Consider the following 21,672-nt stretch of genomic DNA (forward strand, 5'->3'; position numbering starts at 1 on the left):
TACCAGGTACATCCTTCTCCGGTTCCTTTGTTAATAAGCTGGAGGATCTAGTGAGATCTGAATTCAGTGTACATAAAGTAATAGTGAAGGGATTGCTAGAATCTTGGCAGCCTTTCTGATTGTACCAAATGATTTAAAGCAAAGGGAGGTTGGAGGTGTGTATTAGTCAGCTTGGGCAACCATAAGGAAATACCATAGTGAGGCTGACACAACAGAAGTACGTTTTCTCACAGCTCTGGAGGCTGGGAGTCTGAGATCAGGGTGCAGGGGGGTCCTGGATTGCAGATGGCCACCTTCCTGCTGTGTCCTCACATGGCAGAGAGAGAAAGGGGGAGGGAGAGGGAGAGAGCTAGAGAGACAGAGACCAAGCTCTCTGGGGTCTTTCCTACTAGGGGTACTAATCCCATCATGAGGGCTCCATCGTTATGACCTCTTCTGAGGCCCAGAGGCCCCACCTCACAGTGCCATCACACTGGGGGTTAGGGCTTCCATACATGAATTTGGGGGGTGGAGAGCATAGTTCAGTCCATAACACGGTGGAGTGATTTAAAATATTGAATGTGTCCCAAAAAACCCAGTAGAGAAACAACCATCATTAGAGTCTCCGGGACTATAGCATCTAGCCTTTTGGGGCCCAGTAATGGTTGACATCCTATGACAGTCTTCTCTGCTCTTCAGTACAGGGTTCAAATCCTAAAGTGTGGCCAGAAGTGGCCAGCCACATTGTTGAGCCTGCCACTCCACTTTGATTGCTTCTGCCACGTTCTTGACCATGAAGATTTTCTCCCTACCATGGTCACACTTTGCTGACTGCCCCCACTTCTAATGGGGTGTCCGTGCTAAAAGGGTTATTGCTGATCAGAACCACAGCAGCCGTGGCACAGAATGTTCCCGCTCTTCCAAGAAGTAGCTGATCCCCAGGATCATGGGACCTGTTTTTTCCAAGGCAATGGTGGATACAGTTGGCCGCTTTTAAAATGGCATGACGCTCACCTTTATTATTTAATAGGGAGAAGGAAGGAAGCAAAAGAATGGTAAATAGGGAGAAAGATTCCTAGAGATTGTGATTCTCAGCGGGGAGAGAGAAGAAGACTATTTCATTGTTACAGATTCCCCCTTTTGGTGATATTTTGGTTATTTTAAGCCATTTTAGGAACTATTTTAGGAAAAAAAGAACCCAAAACACCATACTGTGTCTGACACAGAGACAGCGCTCAAGAAATGTTCATTGAGTGAAAGAATAAATGGAGGCAAGTAGCTATCACCTGGATTCAGGCAGAGACCCCTGTTAATAAATACCTCAGCATATTTAAACTTGCCATTTGGCGGGAACACTAGGCACTCTATGCGTAAGTGCCTTTGAGTCCCATGTGATAGGTTTGTTGATTCTTACGACTTTCACCAACAAGGACAAATAATGGGCATCAGTACTCTGATGTCTCACAAGTGAGGGAGAAATGAATCAGCCCTGTATTTAAGAAATATGGTGCAGAGAGAGGGCAGATGTCTGGGAGCAGTGAAAATCTGGGCACGCAGACTTCTCTTTCACCCCCCCACCCACCATCCTGTCAGCAACTTTAACTTCCTTGCAGATGATGTAATTATTACCCTGCCTCCTAGTTTTGGGCCCCCTCATTACCAGGAACTTTTCCTCTGCTCCACAGCCACCACCCAAACAACCAAAATCTTTATTGCTGGCAGCCGTTCACGTAGCACCTGCTCCCACCAACTTCCTTCCACCCCTTCCTCCATGACCACTCTGTGGTCTCATGAGAAACTTCCAGCCCATCCACCACTTTTTCACTATCTAGCGTTGCTCTCCTTTCTGTAGAGGAGGAGGGGATGACTGAAATAAATATCACCTAGACTATCAATTTACCAAATGGGATCAAACTTTTAAAATCAGCTGACTTGGAATTAGTATTTCTCCCTTGGGCAGGATACATTGTAACCTCCTGTAGAATACTGCTTAGAAATATGCATAGAAATCCTTCTCTGAGTCATAGAAATGGGGCAGGATACATTGTAGCCTCCTGTAGAATACTATTTGCTTAGAAATCTGCATAGAAATCCTTCTTGGAGTCATAAGCTCATCTACATGAACCACTGGTTATACTGACAAGAATTTACTAGAGAAGCTGAAAGGAGATTTGGTAAATGCCTTCAAGTACATAAATGCTGGTTAAAACATGTGGGCTGTCCAATTGACTAACGTGCTCCATACAGCAGAGTATGTTTTAAAAGAAAACCATTTTAGGGGCTCAGTCGGTTAAGCATCTGCCTTCGGCTCACGTCATGATCCCAGAGTTCCAGGATCGAGCCCCATGTTGGGCTCCCTGCTCAACCAGGAGTCTGCTTCCCCCTCTGCCCCTCACCCTGCTTGTGCTCTCTCAAATAAATAAATAACATTATTTAAAAAAACAGTTTTAAAAGAAAACCATTTTAGTGCACATAAATGAAGAGTTGAAAGTGTAATTACATAGTTTTAAGATAAAAAAAAGAAGAAGATAGCAGGAGGGGAAGAATGATTGGGGGGGAATCGGAGGGGGAGGTGAACCATGAGACTATGGACTCTGAGAAACAAACTGAGGGTTCTAGAGGGGCGGGGGGTGGGGGATGGGTTAGCCTGGTGATGGGTATTAAAGAGGGCACGTTCTGCGTGGAGCACTGGGTGTTATGAACAAACAATGAATCATAGAACACTACATCAAAAACTAATGATGTAATGTATGGTGATTAACATAACATAACTAGAATACACAGTCTGGGTTTCCAAGAGACATTTGGTCTCTTTATTATCATTTCAACATGTAGTCAATAATTAAAAATTATGATGCCGTATTTTACTTATTTCTTGTGGGGGAGGGTGGCGCTTAAACCCCAGTGGGTGTGTTATGCACATAGCACATCTCCGTTTGGACTGGCCATACTTCACGGACTCCACAGCCGCAAGTGGCTCGTGGCTGTTGTGACAAACGGTACAGCCTCATGCTAATTTTACAGCTAAAATATAAAACTGGGACATAGCTTGATTATTTTATTTATAGAAGGAAAGTGGAAAAGATACTTGAGAAGTCACTGGGAGGTGAACCATTGCTAATTTGGCACATTAATCACTGGAAGATGAAAGATAATACTGCTGACCTTATTAGAAGAATATTTTGGCTATGTTGGGGGGTGCCTGGGTGGCTCAGTCGGTTAAGAGTCCGCCTTCAGCTCAGGTCATAATTTCAGGGTCCTGGGATCGAGCCCCATGTCGGACTCCCTGCTTAGCAGGGAGTCTGCTTCTCTGTCTCCCTCTGCCCCTCCCCACCACGCCCCGCTCATGCTCTCTTTCTCTCTCAAATAAATAAATAAAATCTTTAAAAAAATATTTTGATATGCTGGGATAAATAAAATATATTCTAAAAGTTAATTTTACCTGTTTTCTTTTTACTTAATGTGGCTACTCAAAAATTTAAAATTGCATGTGGCATTTACATTTGTGGCTTGCATTGTATTTCTTTTGGACAGCTCTGTTCTAAATAAGTCATTGTTTTAGTTTATAAATGTCCATTGCTTAAAAGTTAAGTGTACATGTATGTCCTAATTATGAAGATTACATATTTATAATTCACTTCCTGTAGCAGAAAATTATTAGACATGCCCTCTGAACAAATAATTGACACTAGCACTTAAATAGATTAATGGAAATTGAACTGACCTTTAATATAGTCGGAGAGTAAGTTTTCAAAGCTTTCCGATGTGAAATTTTATTCTGTTTAAATAGTACGTATGTTTGGAACCAGTGCAAAGTTCAATTCCGTTTGCTTTACCCTGAACCACTAACATTAACTCTTCTGAACCAGCTGTATAGTGACATGTCAGTCAACCTTTCTAAAGTTAATTCAGCATCATAAAAGTCACCTTCTTCAGTTTGTTTACGTACGTCTTTATCAAATTCTGTGGATCTAGTGATGAAAAACATCTAATTAATATTCTTTTTAGTGATTGGGCCAATGAATCAAAAATTAACCAGAGAAATTTGGAATTCCAAGGCAGAACAAATCGATTCATCCATCCCTTCAGCAAACATTTGCTGGAGGAAGAGGGTGGGAAGGTATGCGTCAGGGTCAGAACTCCTTCCTTGTCCTCATCATGTGAATTCCATGGGTTTGTAGGCAGACCCAAAGGTGTGGATTTAGGAAACGTGGGTTGTTCTAGTAGCTGCTCACGTTGCCTGATTCATTGTTGTCAGGCTCATGTGGACAGTTTCAAAGCTAGCGACCAGGCATGAAGCTCTCCGCCATGTTTCTTGCCTTTGTAGCAGATGGATGATAGTATTTCACATTTACTTTAATAAAAATGGAAGAACTAGATTATTTGGGGTTTTTTTGTGTTGAGTTGTATAAGTTATTTATATATTTTGGAAAACACTCATTCAAAAGAATATATGCAGCCTTGTGTTCATTGTAGCATTATTTACAATAGCCAAATTATGGAAGCAGCCCAAGTGTCCATTGATAGATGAATGGATAAAGAAGATGTGGTGCGTATATATATGTGTGTGGTGTACACACACACACACACATACACACACACATACACACACACACCACACACATCTATATTCAGCCATAAAGAAGAATGAAATCTTGCCATTTGCAATAACATGGACGGAGCTAGAGAGTATAATGTTAAGTGAGATAAGTCAGTCAGAGAAAGACAAATACTATATGATTTCACTCATATGTGGAATTTATGAAACAAAACAAACTAACAAAGGAAAAAAAGAGAGACAAACCAAAAAATAGATTCTTCATGATAGAGAACAAACAGATTGTTACCAGGCCCACCAGAAGAGAGGTGGGTGGGGGGAATGGGTGAAATAGGTGATGGGGATTAAGGAGTGCATTTAAGTGAGCACAGGGTGATGTATGGAAGTGTTGAATCCCTAGATTGTACACCTGAAACTAATATTACACTGCATGTTAACTACACTGGAATTAAAATAAACACACAGGTGCACACACACACACAAAATAATAATGGAAGAAAAAACAAGATTAGATCATTCTCTACTTTCTTTGAATATTTAAATTTTCCTTTTAACACTTTGTTTTCCAACAGGGAGCATTTCTGGAGAATGCTAATCTTATTTTTCTTACACATGATGAATGTTGGACTTGAATGATCAAGGTTGCAAAGTTAATTGGAGAAATATGAGGCCTCTTGGAACACATGCAAACTTGAGTTAGTGACAGCCTCAGATGGCCTCAATTAGACCCTTTGTTCCATGACTGTCCAAGAGATGGACCAACGGCCTATAATTGCCTTGGGGCAGGGTCACCTCATAGAATTTGACGATCCTCTCCTGAGGCAGTTAGGCCAGAAAGACCTCACAATATTAATTAAGGACCCAGGATGTGGAAATCTGCCATTTTTGTTCTCATACTTTCCTTATCTTTACCCTGAATAGTTCAGTATTTTATAAGTGCAAGCAGTTAGCACCATACCCTCATGCTAAGGTGTTCTAAAGCCAGAGGTCTTCACGGAAGGTACACTCAGCAGCCTGTGTTCAAGATGGCTTTTCTAGAACAGGGTGGAGAAGAACTTGATAGGTTTTTCCTTCTCTTATTTTCTCTAATAGGACGATATACAAGTCTTGACGTGTGCCTAAGAGATGTAGATGGTTTTAAGCAATTATATGCAATAATAATTCTAATAACAGTAGCAAGCATTTGGTCGTTATTATGAGTCAGGCAGTATTGAAAGAGTTTGACATGTTTAATTCATTTAATCCCTATAACAACTATTTAATGTAGGTGCAGTTGTTATGGTCAGTTTGCTGATGAGAAACCTGAGCCACAGAGAGGTTGCGAGGTTGCCCAACAATACACAGCTCTTAAGTGGAAAAGCCAGGATTCAAAACCAGGCCCTCTGCCGATAGAGTTTATGAGTCAAAATGTCATGCAGAAGATTAATCTGTCTAGATATTTAATTTTGAGTTTTGGAAGACTTGAATTGGCTGTTTCTAAATCCCGTTTAAAAGAATCCTTTCCTGGGGCGCCTGGGTGGCTCGGTCAGTTAAGTGCTGACTCTTGATTTTGGCTCAGGTCATGATCTCAGGGTTGTGAGATTGAGCCCCATGTAGGGCTCCACGCTGGGTGTGGAGCCTGCCTAAGATTCTCTTTCCCTCTGTCCCTCCCCACTTGTGTTCTTTCTCTCTAAAAAACAAAAACAAAACAAAACAAAACAAAAAAACAGAAGAAGAAGAAGAACTTTTTTCCTTCCTTCTTTCATCATCCTGTATTAGAGACTGACCTGAGACCCATTAGGAGTCTTTGGACATAGACATGGTGGTTTTATTCCCAGCTGTGATATCACTTAAATACTTCCAAATATTAATGTTATATTTGTTTGATAGAATGGAATATATAAGACACAATTACATCTTTTTACCATTTTGAGTCTTAGGACAGTCCTATAAGGTAAGCATTATTGATCTCAATTTCTTTTTAATTTCCTAAATGACCATGTTGAGTCTCAGAAGAGGTACTGAAGGATTAGATTAGCATTCCCACTGCTAGATGGCACAGGGGTCAGCATCCAGTACTGCTATCTTGTGGCTTAGCATTCAACCCTCCCCAAGATACATTTCTGCTCAGGTTGTGGGTACTCTCTTGTCACTTTGCAAAGTTAATCTTAAGGCACATGTGCATAAAATATATTTCTAAAAAGAGCCTAGAGAAGTTGATGGAAATATGGATTGTACTTTGAGCTTCAGTCTGGGGAGATCATGAGGATAATAGAGATTCAGAAAATGCATAGAGAAGACATTCTGTCGTGGAATTTCAACTATACTCAATGGTATGTTTTCTTTTAGTTAAGTGAGGAGGACAGTACAGCAGAGCCTGGATTTCTGCAGCCCATAGAAGCAGAGCATCTTAAGATTAGAAAGCATCTAAGAGACTGTTGTCCCACCTTCCACTCATTCCTGGCTGATGGCCTAATTCCTCTTGACAACCTTTCAGAAAACAACAATTCTCCTGCCCAGAAGCCAAACCCCCTTGTTGCCCTGCCCCCACCCCCTGCCTGCCATCTACACTGCTAGCATCTTTCCTACCAAGTGCAAGTGCCCAGCCTGGGGCCCAGACTCAGACTGAGTGCAGGAGCATTGCACCCTTTAAACATGCTGGTGCCACGCCAACTGGTGTTGGCAGTGATGTGGCTTGTATCATTTGTGATCAGCTAGAACTGTCCGTTGTTTTCTGTATGAGCTGTTGTCATATGAGGTTAATTTCTTTGAACCTAAATACAGGGATTTCTGTTTATCTCTGGTATGAATTTTCTTATTCAGTAGGAATAATTCAGATCCTAGGTTCTATCAGTGATTATAGCCATTGCTCTTAGACTAGTTCTTAAAAAATGCAGTAAGTATGCCTTCATCTGATATACTGAGAAACGTCTTACTAGGAGGTGCTAAACTCAAGAGCTCTCTAGCCTGCCGCATGGTGATTCACCATTTCATCAACAAAAATATCATGAAAAATTATGTCACAGGCCTTGCTGAAATCAAAACATTTTCTTTGTCTATATCATTTCTTATTCCTGCTCATTTTACAACCCAGTCGGAGGCAGGGAGAATGTTCTTGCTGATTGTGCTGTCTATTGATGACCTGCTGTTTTTAATTCATCTGATCAATAATTGATTCTCAGTTTTTGCTGGAGACTAATAACAACCTAATTGATCTTAGAGACCGAGCCGGCTTGGTCTTCTTTTGAACATCGGTATAGCGTCATTCCTTAACATTGGTCCAAGATGGCCAGCAATAATTTGAGATTGCTGCAGCCACCCGAGGTTTGACATTCTCAGACCTGCAGACTGGAATTTCTTTTAAATGCCCAGCCAGGCAACCTTTTATTATTCCTTTTATTAACTGAAGCCTCAGATGTTTCCACTTTACCAGTGTTTTCCCAACTCTTTCCTAAGTAAAGATCATGGACCTCACATGGGAAAAAATGGAAGCTCAAAAGAATTCATTTGTTTCCTACTATGATACCATCCACTATTAGCCCTTTTCTGTCTATCTTCTGTTACATGTTGATTTTTTTTTCTTTCTCAAATCTTAGTACATTTGGGCTTCCTGAATAATTTGTGCTCTTCTGTTGTATTCCTACAAGATCATGGGTCTTGTCTTCCTGTTTTCCATTCTTTAGGAATCTGACCTCATAGAGTTTGCAGATTGCATTGGCCTCTCAAGGGCCAATGATTGCTAAATGACTATTGACAATTATTATTTAAAAAATACTTAGGTCGTGCTCACTTACCTAAAGTTATGGTCTAAGGTATCTGCTTACGTAAAGCACTTAGGCCCAAGGAGACCTTAGCTCCAAGGAGACCAGGAGAATTCCCTTAAGTGTCAATAGTCCATATGAGGACTGTAATACACCTTTGCTTTTCAAATGAATGTACAAGATCAAATACACTGTCCCCTTGACAAGCTTCTGAGGCAGGTAGGCAACTGCCAGGGGGCCCGCTGGGACTGAGCGTATGGCTGAAGCCCAGTAAATAAATGATGGAGAAAAGTGAATGCACACAGACTTCCCAGAGCTAGAATATTCTTAAAGCAAATGATGAGACGTCTTTTGTGATATTTCTAATCACTGGAGCAGCCGTTCTTCCAAGTGTAGAGGGTCAATGGAAACATTTAAACAGATAGGTAGTCAGCATATAGTTTTAGGGTGACCCATAAGGTCATAGAGTCAACAGGTACAGCTGAGCCTTACACAACATGGATTTGAACTGTGTGGCTCCAATTATGCATGGGTTTTTTTCCCCCAGTAAGTACAGTGCAGCACTGTAAATATATTTTCTCTTCCTGATGATTTTCTTAATAACATTTTCTTTTTTCTAGCTTTATTATAAGAATACGGTATATAATACATATAATATTCCCAAAATGTGTGAATTGACTGTGTATGTTATCTAAGGCCTGGTCAGCAGTAGGCTATTGGTAGTTAAGTTTTTGGAGAGTCAAAGTTAATACTTAGATTTTCAACTGTGTGGGGGGTCGCTGCCCTAACCCATTTTGTTCAGGGTCAACTGTATTAATTAAAAAATTTTATTGAATGCACCATATTAGGTTCCTGGGTGTTAATTTTCAGAAAGAATCCTATGTACAGGTATGATACGAACATTAGCTTTTTGGGAAAGCTAATCTATTGGTAGAGTGTTAGGAAGGGGATTAAAACTCACATTTGGTAAGCTGGTTCTTCCAGTGTTACTTCTTTGTAGTTCTAAACAGAGTCACTGGTAGTGTATGCCAGACAAATTGTGAAGTAGCTGGAAACACGGGCTCTATTTCTGTGCCAGTCACTTGCCTGTTCAGTGGAAAACAAGCTGCAAATCCCATGTGTTGGCTTCCTACAGCTTTTTAGCCACCACCTCCCTCCCAGAGTTCACCATCACCATGAAACCACCTAACGGTGCTGGAGACCAGTGGCCCTCACTTCGGGGGTTGATCTAGAAGCCGTGGTAGGCAGCACCTAGAGTGGAAAACCTAATCAAGCGGCCTGAGGTGGTGCACCTGCCTTGGGGCATCACGAGTGTGTGTTCGATTCTTCGCTGCCCTGGGCCTGTAGCCCTGGTTTCTTTTGAGCCTTATTGCCTGCCTGGGAGTTGTGGTGGATGTAAACGGGGTGGCCTGCCTGGCCTAGGTGTTTCCATGTGAGGGCAGGTAAGCACAAGCTCTTGATCCCAGTGGCAGGACCATGTGGCCCTCGGGGAAGGAGTTTTGGCCTCACTCAGCTTTGCACAGTCAGAGGCCGTCCGGGTGGCGAGGAGTGCGGGGGCCCTCCACCCCCCACCCTGCAGCTGAGGAAGTGGGCACCCACAAGCAGAAGGGCTTCCCACCACACCTTGACAGGGGCCTTTGTAGAGGTCGGCGCCCCTTCTCTGCCGAGATGCCTCTCCCACCCGCCTCTCCCACCAGAAAGTTGTGTTTCCATCAGATAAAGCTTCTGAAGCTCTGGGGCTGATCACTCCGACTCCCCCTGAACTCAGACTCCACAGTTTCTTAGGAAGTGACGCCCCACAAAAAGGAGGTTGGGTGTGCAGTCCCTGCTTTGGGCGGTCTCACTTTCATCCCTCAGGCACCCGAGGTGCTTTTCACTTTCTCTAGTGTTTGACCTAAGACCTGGTTGGTACCACCCTCTCCTCAGAAGTCCCACTTCGGGGGAGGAGTCACGTCATCTGGGTGCTCTGTCTCCCAGCCGAGGGATTCACAGCCCTCCCCTGCCTCTGACGATAATCTGCAGGTTTGCTCAGGTCCGGTCACAGGGGTGAGGCCAGCCCACATGGCAGGCTTCCAGGGACTTCTGCTTCCACCGAGGGAAGACTCAGACTTCCCGGGAGCTCGGGTTTCTCTTTAACTTATCATCTTTCGGTTTTATCTGCGTGGCTCTTTCTTCAGGTAACTCCAGTAGTGACTTACCCTGCCAGCCAGTCCCTTGCCTGGCCTGAGGTGACCCCCTCGGTTCTCTACCTGTTTTCTCCTCTCCCCACACTTCCTCTGTGAAGTGAGTCCCCACCTGATTTGGAGCCAAGGTGGTGGATCTGTAGGCATCACGGGAAAGGACTTGGCCAGAAGCACCGTGTAAAGGACTCCTCCCGGCCTGGCTGATGGCCGGATAACCACGAGCTGCCTTGTTGAGACCTGGGACCGTGATTCTTGCAAGCCCTGGGAAGAAGAACCGTGAAGAAGCCCCTCCCCTCAGTTGTATTCAGTCTCCAGAGCCAGACGGGCCTGTGTATGGTGCCTCCCAAGCGCATCGGTCATCAGAATGCGCTGGAAGCCACGTCACACCAAGCATATTTGCATTTCTTCCAGAGGCACTCAGGTCCAAACCCTTCAGTGTAGACCTGGCTTCTTGGGATAAGGTGGAGTTAATCCTTCCAGTGACAAAGCATGGCGGAGGGTCCCAAACGTGCCCATGACGTGCTCGCCTTGACAGCACATATACCAAACTTGCCCATGAAAACACACAAGCAAATAGTATTTCTACCTAAGCTGAGATGTGCAAACATCCAAGCATCTTTGTGAAGTGCCTCTCACGTTCCAGAACCGGGCAGAGTACATATCAGGGAGGATTATCACACAGTTTCTAGAAGCTTCACTGAATCTATGCAGCTCAGTGTAGTAGTTGCATGATTATGTGTACCCATTAGACTTGGCTCAACTTTACCTTTCTTGTTACCTTTGACTAGTTTTCCCCATCTTGAATCTCCGCACCTTGAATGAATCTGACTTTCTTTTTTGGTCATGGGATAAGGGACTTCAGCTCAACTCCTGTTTGTCTTCCCTTGCCCCATGAAGTTATATGAACCTCCTGCTCTCTTTTTCAGCTCTTTTCCCCTGAGAGCAGCTTGCTGAGTGGAGGACAGATCCTACCTTATGACCCAGTTAACTTTAGCCCAGAAGCTGAAAGGGGATGATATGACAAAATCAGGATGATCACATAATGGGATTGGCCCAAGGGATAGCATGCTGAAGTCGGAATGAGTGAACAAGGGACTTACCTGTCTGAGTTTCAGCTGGGCAACCCAACCCCCCTCCCCCATGTTTCAAACACAGTCTTGGGGCAGGAAGCCCAGATCTGCAGTCACCTGTCGCGATCACCATTGGTTAAATGGGAGGGCTGATCCTGGTGTGACACCCTTCCTTATAAGGGCCTTGTACTCTCCGTAATACTGGACTCGAAGGGCAGTCCGGATTCCAATGTGGGACTTGGTATATTTGGAGAAAAATATTTGGAGTATTGTTGTTTGTTTTATTTGTCTGTTGAAGGTCCTCTTTAGATTGCATCAAATGACACTTTTCCAATACTTGTTTTCTTTTTTCCTTTCCCTTTGGCTTAAAAAAAACAAAACAAAAAAAACAAAACAAAAAAAAACCAGACACCAAGCACGTGTTCTGTGCCCAGCCCTGATTTCGGTAGCCCAGGTGGTGCTGAGTGGGGTGGGTGGAGTTGCTCCCAGCCCTCAGCTAGCACAGGACCCCCACTCACTCTGCACACCTCCATCCCTCATATATAGCACTTGCAGATCTGTTACATGGAAATGTCTTGTTAAGCCCTGTGGGTTGTAAATTTCTGAAGTCATCACAATGTCTGCATCAGGCAAGATTAGATATGGCCACAAGTGACAGTAACCAAAGGAACTGCCCCCCCATCCCCCCAGAACAAGATGGCAGTGTTGCTTCTACGCTTGCATAAGTCAAGTGCCCAGGAGGCTGCTGAGGACTCGCTCTAAGGGGTTTGAGGGTCCGGGCTCCTTCTCATCATTGCCACATGCTTTCAGTGGTGGCTCTCGTGGTCCCAGGCGGCAGTAGGGCTCAAGAGTTCTCCTGTGAACCGACCAGCAAATAGTACTGCACTCTGCCTTGGGTTCTCCTCTCTCCACACCTACCCTGCCGGCTCTCAGTTCCTATCCACAATACCTGACCCAGCTGACCATCTGAAAGAAAAGAAAACTTAGTCTTAAGTGGTACTGGGCTTGTGTCAGGACTAAGACCATCGTGCACGTCCCCATCTCCTCTAAGCAGCCAGACCAATAGCCAGAAAGAGGCAGAGGAGCACTCTCTCCTAAGACAGCAGGTAGCTTCCTCTCCCTGGCCTGACTCAGTTGGTCCCCACCCTTCTAATGGGCCAGAGTCCGGAAGGGTCTCAACCCTCCCAGTGCCAGCCCTGCACTCAACTCCACCCAGCCGCACCCGGAGGGGGTGTGCCTTAGGCAGTAACCTCAAAATGCAGTTCTGGGTTGGAAATTAAAGGGAAACTGGGCATACAGAGTCCAGCCCCAGCTCTGAAGAAGAATTTAACTGGGAGAGAAGACTAAAGCAGACTTTCCTAAAAAAAACCTGGATTTCAAAATCTCAAAACGCTCCATGACAAAAAAAAAAAAAACCAAGCAAAAAAAAAAAAATCAAAAATCAAAAAAGGGTTTTGTGGTTAACAACCGAAACCCTCTGAAACACTGAATGCTGTCCCTTCTCTTGGAGAAGGCAGTCTGCTGAGTCCTGCGTACAGAGACCTGTGTGACTTTTACCTAAACTTCCTTGACCCATGACACCCTTTCTCCAAGTAGCATTTGTTTATTTGGGAAATGCACTTCCAGATGCGTCTCAGACCGTCCCCGTCCAAAGAGCTAGCCCAGGGACAAGTGGAATGAGCAAAGGCACGTACTGCTACCTTTCTAATCATCCTTATTTCTGAGTCCTCACCTGGTGGGGTTTGCTAATTCCTTAATTGTAATGAGGCTGTTCGAGCTTCCTGATGCTCTGTGTGTTTGGTTTCTTTGACCCACTGGCAACACCGTACTTGTGTGAGAAGACAGATCCTTGCCCACCCTTGCCTTGGGTCCTGGCTTTTGCTGTCTTCTCCTGGGCGTGGACTTCTCTGTGCGGTCCTGTCCTCCAGGAGGCTGCTCTCCCCAAGGGGTCCACTCTCTGCTCAGTTCTTCCCCACAGCGTGCTGCTCCAGCGTCTCCCAGCCGCCCTTGGGCAGCACTTCTCACTCGGCATCTCACTCCTGACTCGCATGTGTTGTTCTGGTTCCCAGGGTGACAGGCTGGTGTTTATGCCCTTGGTAAACCCTGCCTCTCGTCCATACCCTGGCAACCTGCGCTGCTTTCTTATTGGTGGGGGAACCCTTCTTCTTCAGATCAGGTGCCATTTTTTTGATTATTTATTTTTATTTTAGGGGGGAGGGGCAGGAGAGAGAGAGAATCCTCAGTAGGCTCCACGCCCAGCACAGAGCCTGACGCAGGGCTTGAACTTATGACCCTGAGATCATGACCTGAGCTGAAATCAAGAGTGGGATGCTTAACCGACTGAGCCACCAATCATGTGCCATTTTGACTGAGCTTGGTAGCAGTTTAAAATCATTTTTGAGGGGTTATGTGTTTTTAATCATCATCATCATCATCATCATCATCACTGGCTTTGGTGTTTTTGTAAAAGGTGTTTTGCCCTCCTGTCGTGTGTAGCTTCTCAAAGGGCAGAGAGAGGCAGTTTGGAGTGTGGGTTGCACCACGGAAGCCTTCCAAGGGAATTGAACTTGGTGCTCAAGTTCCCAGTCCCCAGATGGGTTAGCCTTCATCGTCTGCTGAATTCCTTGTGCTGGTGGCTGAGGATGGGAGGGGAGGCTTGCACTGGGTGGGCTGAAGTGCTTCCTCCTCGGCGTCACTGTCGCCGTGGGAATGCCCTGGGCGTGAGGACCAGTCAGAGTGAGGATTAGGTAGCAGCGTGTTCATGGAGTCCTGTTGGGGCGGCGGGTGTTGTGTTTCAGGGTGGGGACCGGCTTCCCCACAGTGACCGGAGAAGGTAAACTGGAGACGAGTGGCGAGCACAGCTCAGCCAGGGATCTGTGAAAGCATTTCAGTGCGAGCCTTTGGGGTTTGTTGTCGGTTTTGGTTCTGACACAGAGATCCCTCCTAACTGCTGCAGAGCTTTCCTTGAAAGATAGGGAACCGCTGCCAAGATGAGGAGCAAAGAACCTGAAACATGAGCCCCACACGTGGATGCAGCGGGGCGGGGGGCGGGGGGCGGGGCAGAGAGGCTACGTTCAAGATGGCCTGGGCATTCTTGCTCCTTCCCATGCCCTCCCATCATGCCGGCTTGTGCCCCTGGTCACCTGCTGGCCTCTCACCCTCCATATTGAATCCTTCCCCTACACAGCTTCCCAGGTCGGGTCAAACCCACCATCCCAGATATTTTCGTGGCTGTTCTACCTGTCCATTGACCACCCCCAAGTGGGGAAGTACAAAGCAGCAGTTTACCATCCTCTGTCATGCTTCCGTGGGTTGCCCGAGCGTTCCTGCTTGGGGTCTTTCACGAGGTGGCACGACGCTGTCGGCTGGGGCTGGAGCCATCTGAAGACTTGATGGGCGAGATGTTAATGTCCACTCGCCTGGCTGACCTGTTAAAGCTGCTGTCCGCTTGGAGGGAGCTGTGGATGGGTACACCTCCACACAGCTCAGGCTTCTCCCAGGCTGGTGGCGGGGTTCCAAGAGGGAGCGCCCAAGAACGTGTGCCCCAAGAACCAGGTAGAAGTCCCAGAATCACTTTTGCCACATTCTGTTGGTCAAATAAGGCTCAGATTCCAGGAGACCAGGATGAGAGTCCACGTCATGTTGGGAGAGATGAGGTCACGCTGCGGGAGAGCATGTGAGCTGGAAGACAAGTGACTGAGGCCATCTTTGCAAAGGATGGTTTGCTTCCCCTCACTTAGCCGCAGACTAAAACTTCAGCATCTAAGTAAAGCCATAAGGTCTTTTGGGGACCAAAGGGGACAAATCAAATAGGTTTCATCCAAAATGGTTGAGTCCTAATGGGGGGAAAAAGTGTAGAGACTTAATACGGAGCTTTCACAGTTGTTGCAGAAATTTGATGGTGCTTTTCAGCCACTGAAACACACTGTCCCCTGTGCTTCTTTGAGAAGTACCAAGCTGAGACACCTTGTTAATTTTCATCCCTTACGTGAGCTCCATGTGCTTAGAGAACCCAGCACACATGCATGGCCTATTTTATGTTGGCATCATTCTCACACAGATGGGGAAACTGAGGCTCAGGGAGGTCACTGCGTTCCCACATTGTTGGCCAAGTTGGGGTTGTCGTTGCTCCATACTGGGCAGGGCCCTGTTTGTGGGCCTGCCCTCACCGTTCTCCACCACTCCCTCTTCTCTCAGAAATACAAAGCAGCTCTTCCATGCCTCTCCAGGTCGGCTCCCACTCTCTCCTCCTGGACACCGTTCCTCCACACACTTTCTTCACCTCCCAGCTGGCGTTCAACCTTCAGGACAGCCTGGGTCCCCTGACCTCATGCTGTCCCCTGGGGTGCTTCACAGTGGCCGTGTCCTTTTTATGGCCCATCCCCTACTATGGTGTTATGTGCTTGTCTCTCCCATTAGTCTGTAAAACCTTTGGGGTCATTTGCCCTGCCGTCAATGTGAATTCATCCTTGAAAAATCATTTCTGTCACCTCATCTCTTATTTAAGACTTGTAATTTCAGTGTTCGGGCAGGATTCAAGCCACTGATACTCTTTCAGTGCAGATCTTCAAGAAACATAAATGGCCCATAACCAGCACTCAAATTGTGCCAAAGGTTGATACATGAATTCAAAAGTAGGAATTATTTTGCTTTAATTAGAAACCTTATTGCAAAGGTTTAGGAGGAGGGAGAGATGGAGCTTATCATTTGAAGCCAGATCTGTTTCCAGCATTAATATAGGGAATTCATAACAATAAATAGTTATCATAAATAATTTTTTAACTTATATATGCTGGGAAGAGACATTTAAAATCAACGAAAAAAATGGTATACTGTCTTAGCCCCCTTTTTTTGAATTGGCACCCACCTTCCCGGGTGGGAGCTTATTCCAACGTGGTGTCTAGATCAAGGTCAGCAATGAAAATTTTAGCCCCTCGGTTAGGTGCCAGCGCAAAGGTACAACACATTGTCACGTTCAGTCAGATTGCTCTTCCTCCCTTCTGAATGCAACACCTCTGACACTGTACCTTCATCCCATCTTTCCCCAAGTGAACAAAAGTCCCACATATAAATGAATTTGAAAATAAAATCCTACTGGATTAAACAGAGTTCATTCAACAGCTTTACTTGTAATGCATTAAGAAATATAATGGACCTATAAAAGCCCACATGCTTCACAAATGTGTGCATGCCATCCTTGTGCGCTGACCTTGAGAATCTTTTGTGGCTCTTTCTAATTGTTAGCATAGTGCTTCGGAAGCACACACACAAACATGACTTACTCTTTATTGCAGTGAACTTCAGAGCATGGTGACACAGTGGTTTTAATTAGTTAAAACACTTCCTGAGTTTTCAGTGGGCAGGAGAAGGCAATACTGCCCAGCTGCATTCAACCACAGCCCTCTTCTCTGTGCCTCCGCCTCACAAAGCTTTTTCCTGAAATGATTCCTAAACCCGTCTGTAACTTCACAGGGGTGTGGCTTGTATTTCAGGCAAAATGGACATAGGGCTGGGACAGCAACGGGATTCAGTGACTGGAGCATTGGAGGCAAATGCACTTGGGATTCACTTCTCAAGGGTGGAATTTACTTGCAGGAAAGATTTGAAGCAACGAGAAAAAAAATCTCTCTAAGGCTTGGTTTTTTTCGTTGATGGAAGAGTTGAAGGTGTTGTGAATCTCATAGGGTTGTGATACTGAATAAGGTCATATGTGTAAAACTCCTTGCATAGAATTCTGGTTACAGTTCATTGAGTGACTACAAGGCGATCTGATTAGATCAATGAGTTAGACAGACATTAGGTGGCAGGTTGTTCTTTATGAAGTTTTGCTCCTTTTACCCAAAGTTTTCTTTTTTTGATAACATTTATGATTATTTTTGAATCAAAAAAAATTTTGTTAGTATAAAACTCCTTAAAGTGGGATGTGTCTCCTTGGCTTTGTATAGATCTGGCCATTAGTGGTTAATACGTGTTTATTACATTTACTTGAAAGTTTCTGTGTCAAAATGAACTTGGCTGGCTGTACCTAGTCCAACAAACTGTTCTGTCAGTTATTAGGTGACAGAAAACATGAGTACATTTTTAAAAAACAACAATCGATTCTCATTATTTGTGGTGTAGTTATGTTCTATGATTTCACTGCAAACATTGAATTAGTGAATACTGGACCATTAGTTCTAGAGAAAATACAGGGTTAAGTTTCTATGAGCCTCTGTTCATAACATTTCCATCATCAGATCAGTGCAGAACCTTGTTTCATGTATGTTTCTGTTTAAAGGGTCTTATGTAATACACATCCTTGATTCCTTAACATTGGACTCGTGGCCAACAGCTCTGATAGCCCTGCCCAAACAAAGCTTATCTATTCATTACTTGTTTTCTCCACAAGTCCATCATAGCCTCTGTACTTATGAGCACTGGACTTCACCCTTTGGGGGCTATTTTAAATAGTGAAATCACCAAAAAAAGCAAAAATGAAAAAAGCCTGTCACCAAATGGACTCTTTAAAGGACATTTGTTTACTCTCCGGAAGCTGACATAGAAGGCAGAGTGTCGCCTTGACCGGTGTCAGCTGGGCATGTGCACCTCAGGTGACTTGGATCCTCAAATGACCATGACAGCACTGCCAATGTTGATTATGAAGTTACAAGTACACTTTAGGGGGTAGGTGAATTTGCAGATACGGATCCTGCAAAAAGTGAAGGTCATGTGTATTCTGTTTTGTCCCTTTAAATGTGCCGGTATACAGTGCGTTTTCTATTTTCCAGGGACGAAGCTGCATTCCCCCCTCGGTGGACCATCGCTGCCGCTGTCCATGGGGGTGTCTGTCACTGGGGAGCCTCCGGTGTTTCTAACAGGATGGAGGCTGGAGCTCAGGCAGCCCCCACCCCGCCCCCCATGCGTGGCGATGGTGGCCCTGCTTCTTGGTGGGCACTTACTTTCCTCCCTGCCCTGAACGAGCTCACCCTAGCAGCAGTATTGGATTGTTTCTCTGGGATCCCATGATTTAGAAGCTCTTGCCCCAAAAAGCCTAAACAATTTTTTTTCAGTTGTTATTACTGGGGGAGGGGGATCGTGAAAGAGGACATGGCCCCCCGACATGGGTGTGAGGGAGCTGGGGGGCCAAGGACCAGCTGCTCAGGAAGGAAAGGATGGGAGCAGCAATTCACCACCAGCCCAGCCAGCAGGGCGGGGGCAGGGATGTCGTGTTTGAAAGTTGAAGCCAGGTGCCAGGGTTGGCTTGAGTTTTACACACTTAAACACACTACAGCCCTGTTGCAGTTTTTTCTTCTTAGGGCCCTTTTCCCCTGGCAGTTTTGAGAGGTTGATACTTTGGAGGCCTACTGCCGCACTTTGAGCTTTGACACACAGACTGTAAGCTCGTGACGGTGGCTCCCATTGCCGAAGATGAGTAATAGCGAATAGTCGTTGAAGACATAATACTGTTGGTGCTGTTCCAGTCACTTTCCATGTATTATTAGCTCATTTAATCCCAAGAACCCTCCCAGGTAAGCACTGTCTACCCACTTGGCAGATAAGGAAACTGAGGCAGAGAGTGGTCAAGGAGGTTGTAAGCCCCCAGTTACGTAGCTAGTAGGTGGGGCAGGGCACCAGCTCCAACAGGCAGCCTGTGCCCTCAGCCCCACACAGAGCTACGGAATTACAGTGAAGTGTCTTCGGTTAACACCTCTGGTTTTTAGGATCCAGAAGTCAGGAGCCACGCATAGGCATCATGCATGGGCTCCTGGAGGAGCCCTGCATCCCGTGCCTCGGGGGATGAGAGATCTGCCTGACAGGCCTCTGTCCTCATGGAGCTGCAGTCTTGGGAGGAGTGGAAATGGGCAAGAAACAGGCAGAAAACATCTGAGGTGCTTGGTGGATTCAGGTGCAGGAAAGAGCACTGGTCGGAGCAAGGAGGTGGGGCAGATGTTGGATAGTCAGAGATAAATAGGAAAGATGTCTTTAAAGATAGCATTGAGATGGGTCTAGAAAAGTGGCCCTTGAAATTAGTCTACACCTTCTCGACCATCTGCAGCCAACGTTAGTCAGGACATCATTAGCCACAACCATGGGCATTAGAAACACATCTTCTCCTGGGCAGGGGGTTCTATCCCACCTGCAGGCCCTTATTCCTGCCTGCTTTCCCCTCGTGGGGACCCGGAAGTGTGAGTGAGGTCGACTGACTGATGAAGGAGTGGGTTCCAGATGTTTCACTGCAAATGTGGGCAATGCAGTCAGCTTGGGCCTGTGCACAAACTCCTGGCCTTGACGAACAGGGTGTGCAGGGCCTCCCGTTGGCCCAGCCGCTAGGATGGGTGGGCCTTGATGCTTTCACCTTCCCATAATTAAAAGGGGAAAGGTCAGCATGGAACATTTGGCAGGAAAAACAGTTTGGGATAGTCTTTGAATTTAGGCGTACGTTTATGTTCTTTGAGTCTCTCCTAGCTTTTTGGTTTTGTTGTTTAAAGCAATGTGATTCAAACCATTGAGTCTGCCTTGAATCTTTACAGCCCTGAGAAAAGTTACAGTGCTTGCCTGACAGGCATTCATGGGCCCAGCCCCTGGAAGCATGGGTTGTGTGTGGGTCAGAGGTCCTGGGTTGGACCAGGGCACTGCCCCACCTGGCATCCTGGGACCCCTTGGGAGCTCTCAGCTGGGACATGATACCCTCTTTGTGAGAAGGGGGAATGTAAGTACCGCTTCATCAGACTCTGCAAAGTAGTAGCTAACTTTGTTCTATAGTCAGGCTGTTTTCCTTCCCCATAAGCCCCATCTCTGCTGCCCAATTCCACCCTCCAAGAGAGAAAAAGCCCAATTCTTTGCTCTGCAGAAAAAAAACGGAAAATGTTGTAATACAGTCATAACAGATCCCATGGCTCTTTAAGGTCGTGAGTTTACAGGCAATTGGTGTTATTGTTCTGGTGTGATTTATCTTCAGCCTCTCTACTCTGCTGGAGGGGGAAAGAGAGTCTTAATAACCTGTCGTGCGAAAATTTGGCAGTGCCAAAGAAATTTACTATGTGTTTTTCTTCACTGACCTCTGCTGCTAACGTAAATGAGTAATGTATTCAAGTATCCATTCTTTAACATTGAAATGTTACTGTTCATTTGATTTTCTCTCCCCCTTTTGTCTTCATGTGAGAATAAAGCTAGTTAAAAATAACTGTGATAATTCTCTATATAGCAGTTCTCCAGCATCTGCCAAGAAATATACAGATCCTGTGATGGGTGGATCCAGCCTGCTTTGGGCTCTGGGGAAGAAGCGAGGTGCCAGCATTAATACAGGAAGGGTCCTTTGTATTGTGTTTCACTTACTTTCAGGGTAGCTTACTGACCTCTCAAGACTTTCCTTGCTTATGTATTCATTTTATCATTTAGTGTTAAGTTCTGTTATTCTTTCATGTATAGGTAGGAGGCTCTGGGTTCCATGCCGTGGCATAGGATGTAGAGGATGCTTTTCCTCTGCAAGAAATTGAAAGCCCAAATCAAACTGGCTTTAGGAGTAAAGGGAATTTATTGGCTTCTGTTGCTGAAAAATCCAAAGGCAGATGGCTTTCATGCTAGGGTTGATCCAGCCATTTCACAGTGTTACCACACACCTGGTTCCTTTTCTTCTACTGGCTCTGCCTCTGCAATGGTTGGCTTTAAACCAAGAGTGGACCTCTCCCTGGTCCCATGATGGCTGGAAGCAGCGACTGGGGTCATGTAGTTAAGTGTTCACATCCAGAAGAGAGAAGAGTCTCAGAAAAGGTCTTTGTCTCTGCATTCTCCGAAAGGTCTTACTTAGGTCATGCGCTTGTCACTGGAGCCAGGAAGATACAGTACACTGATTGGCTTAGCCTAGGTCACAAGGTGCATATCTGTGGGTGGGGTGTGGAGTCAGCTTCCTCAGAAGTGCAGGATCCCTAGAAAGGAGAGAAGGAGGTGATGCCGGATAAGCCACCAACAGATGTCAAGTGTATATGGCTAACCAGTCCCTGAGGTGTGAACAAAATACATAGCTTTTTTTAAATTCTGGATGTTTGAATCGATAAGTATTGGTGCTAGAAATAGGTCATCGAAAGCAGGGCTCTATGTATTTTTCTCAGTTCGCTCATCTTGATCCCTTGTTTTCCCTGGACATACAGGAGAAAGGCTTGTCA

The 21,672-nt window shown here is 45.4% G+C and overlaps 1 protein-coding gene across 6 annotated transcripts in view; it reads left to right on the forward strand.

Annotated features, from left to right (window-relative positions):
- The window catches only part of DAPK1 (death associated protein kinase 1), a 178,820-nt gene that overhangs the window by 72,905 nt on the left and 84,243 nt on the right, over nt 1-21,672 (forward strand). The window lies entirely within an intron of this gene.

This window comes from Callorhinus ursinus, unplaced genomic scaffold (genome assembly GCF_003265705.2).
Source record: "Callorhinus ursinus isolate GAN/ISIS: 27379988/994484 unplaced genomic scaffold, GSC_fseal_2.0 scaffold39, whole genome shotgun sequence".
NCBI lineage: Eukaryota > Metazoa > Chordata > Mammalia > Carnivora > Otariidae > Callorhinus > Callorhinus ursinus.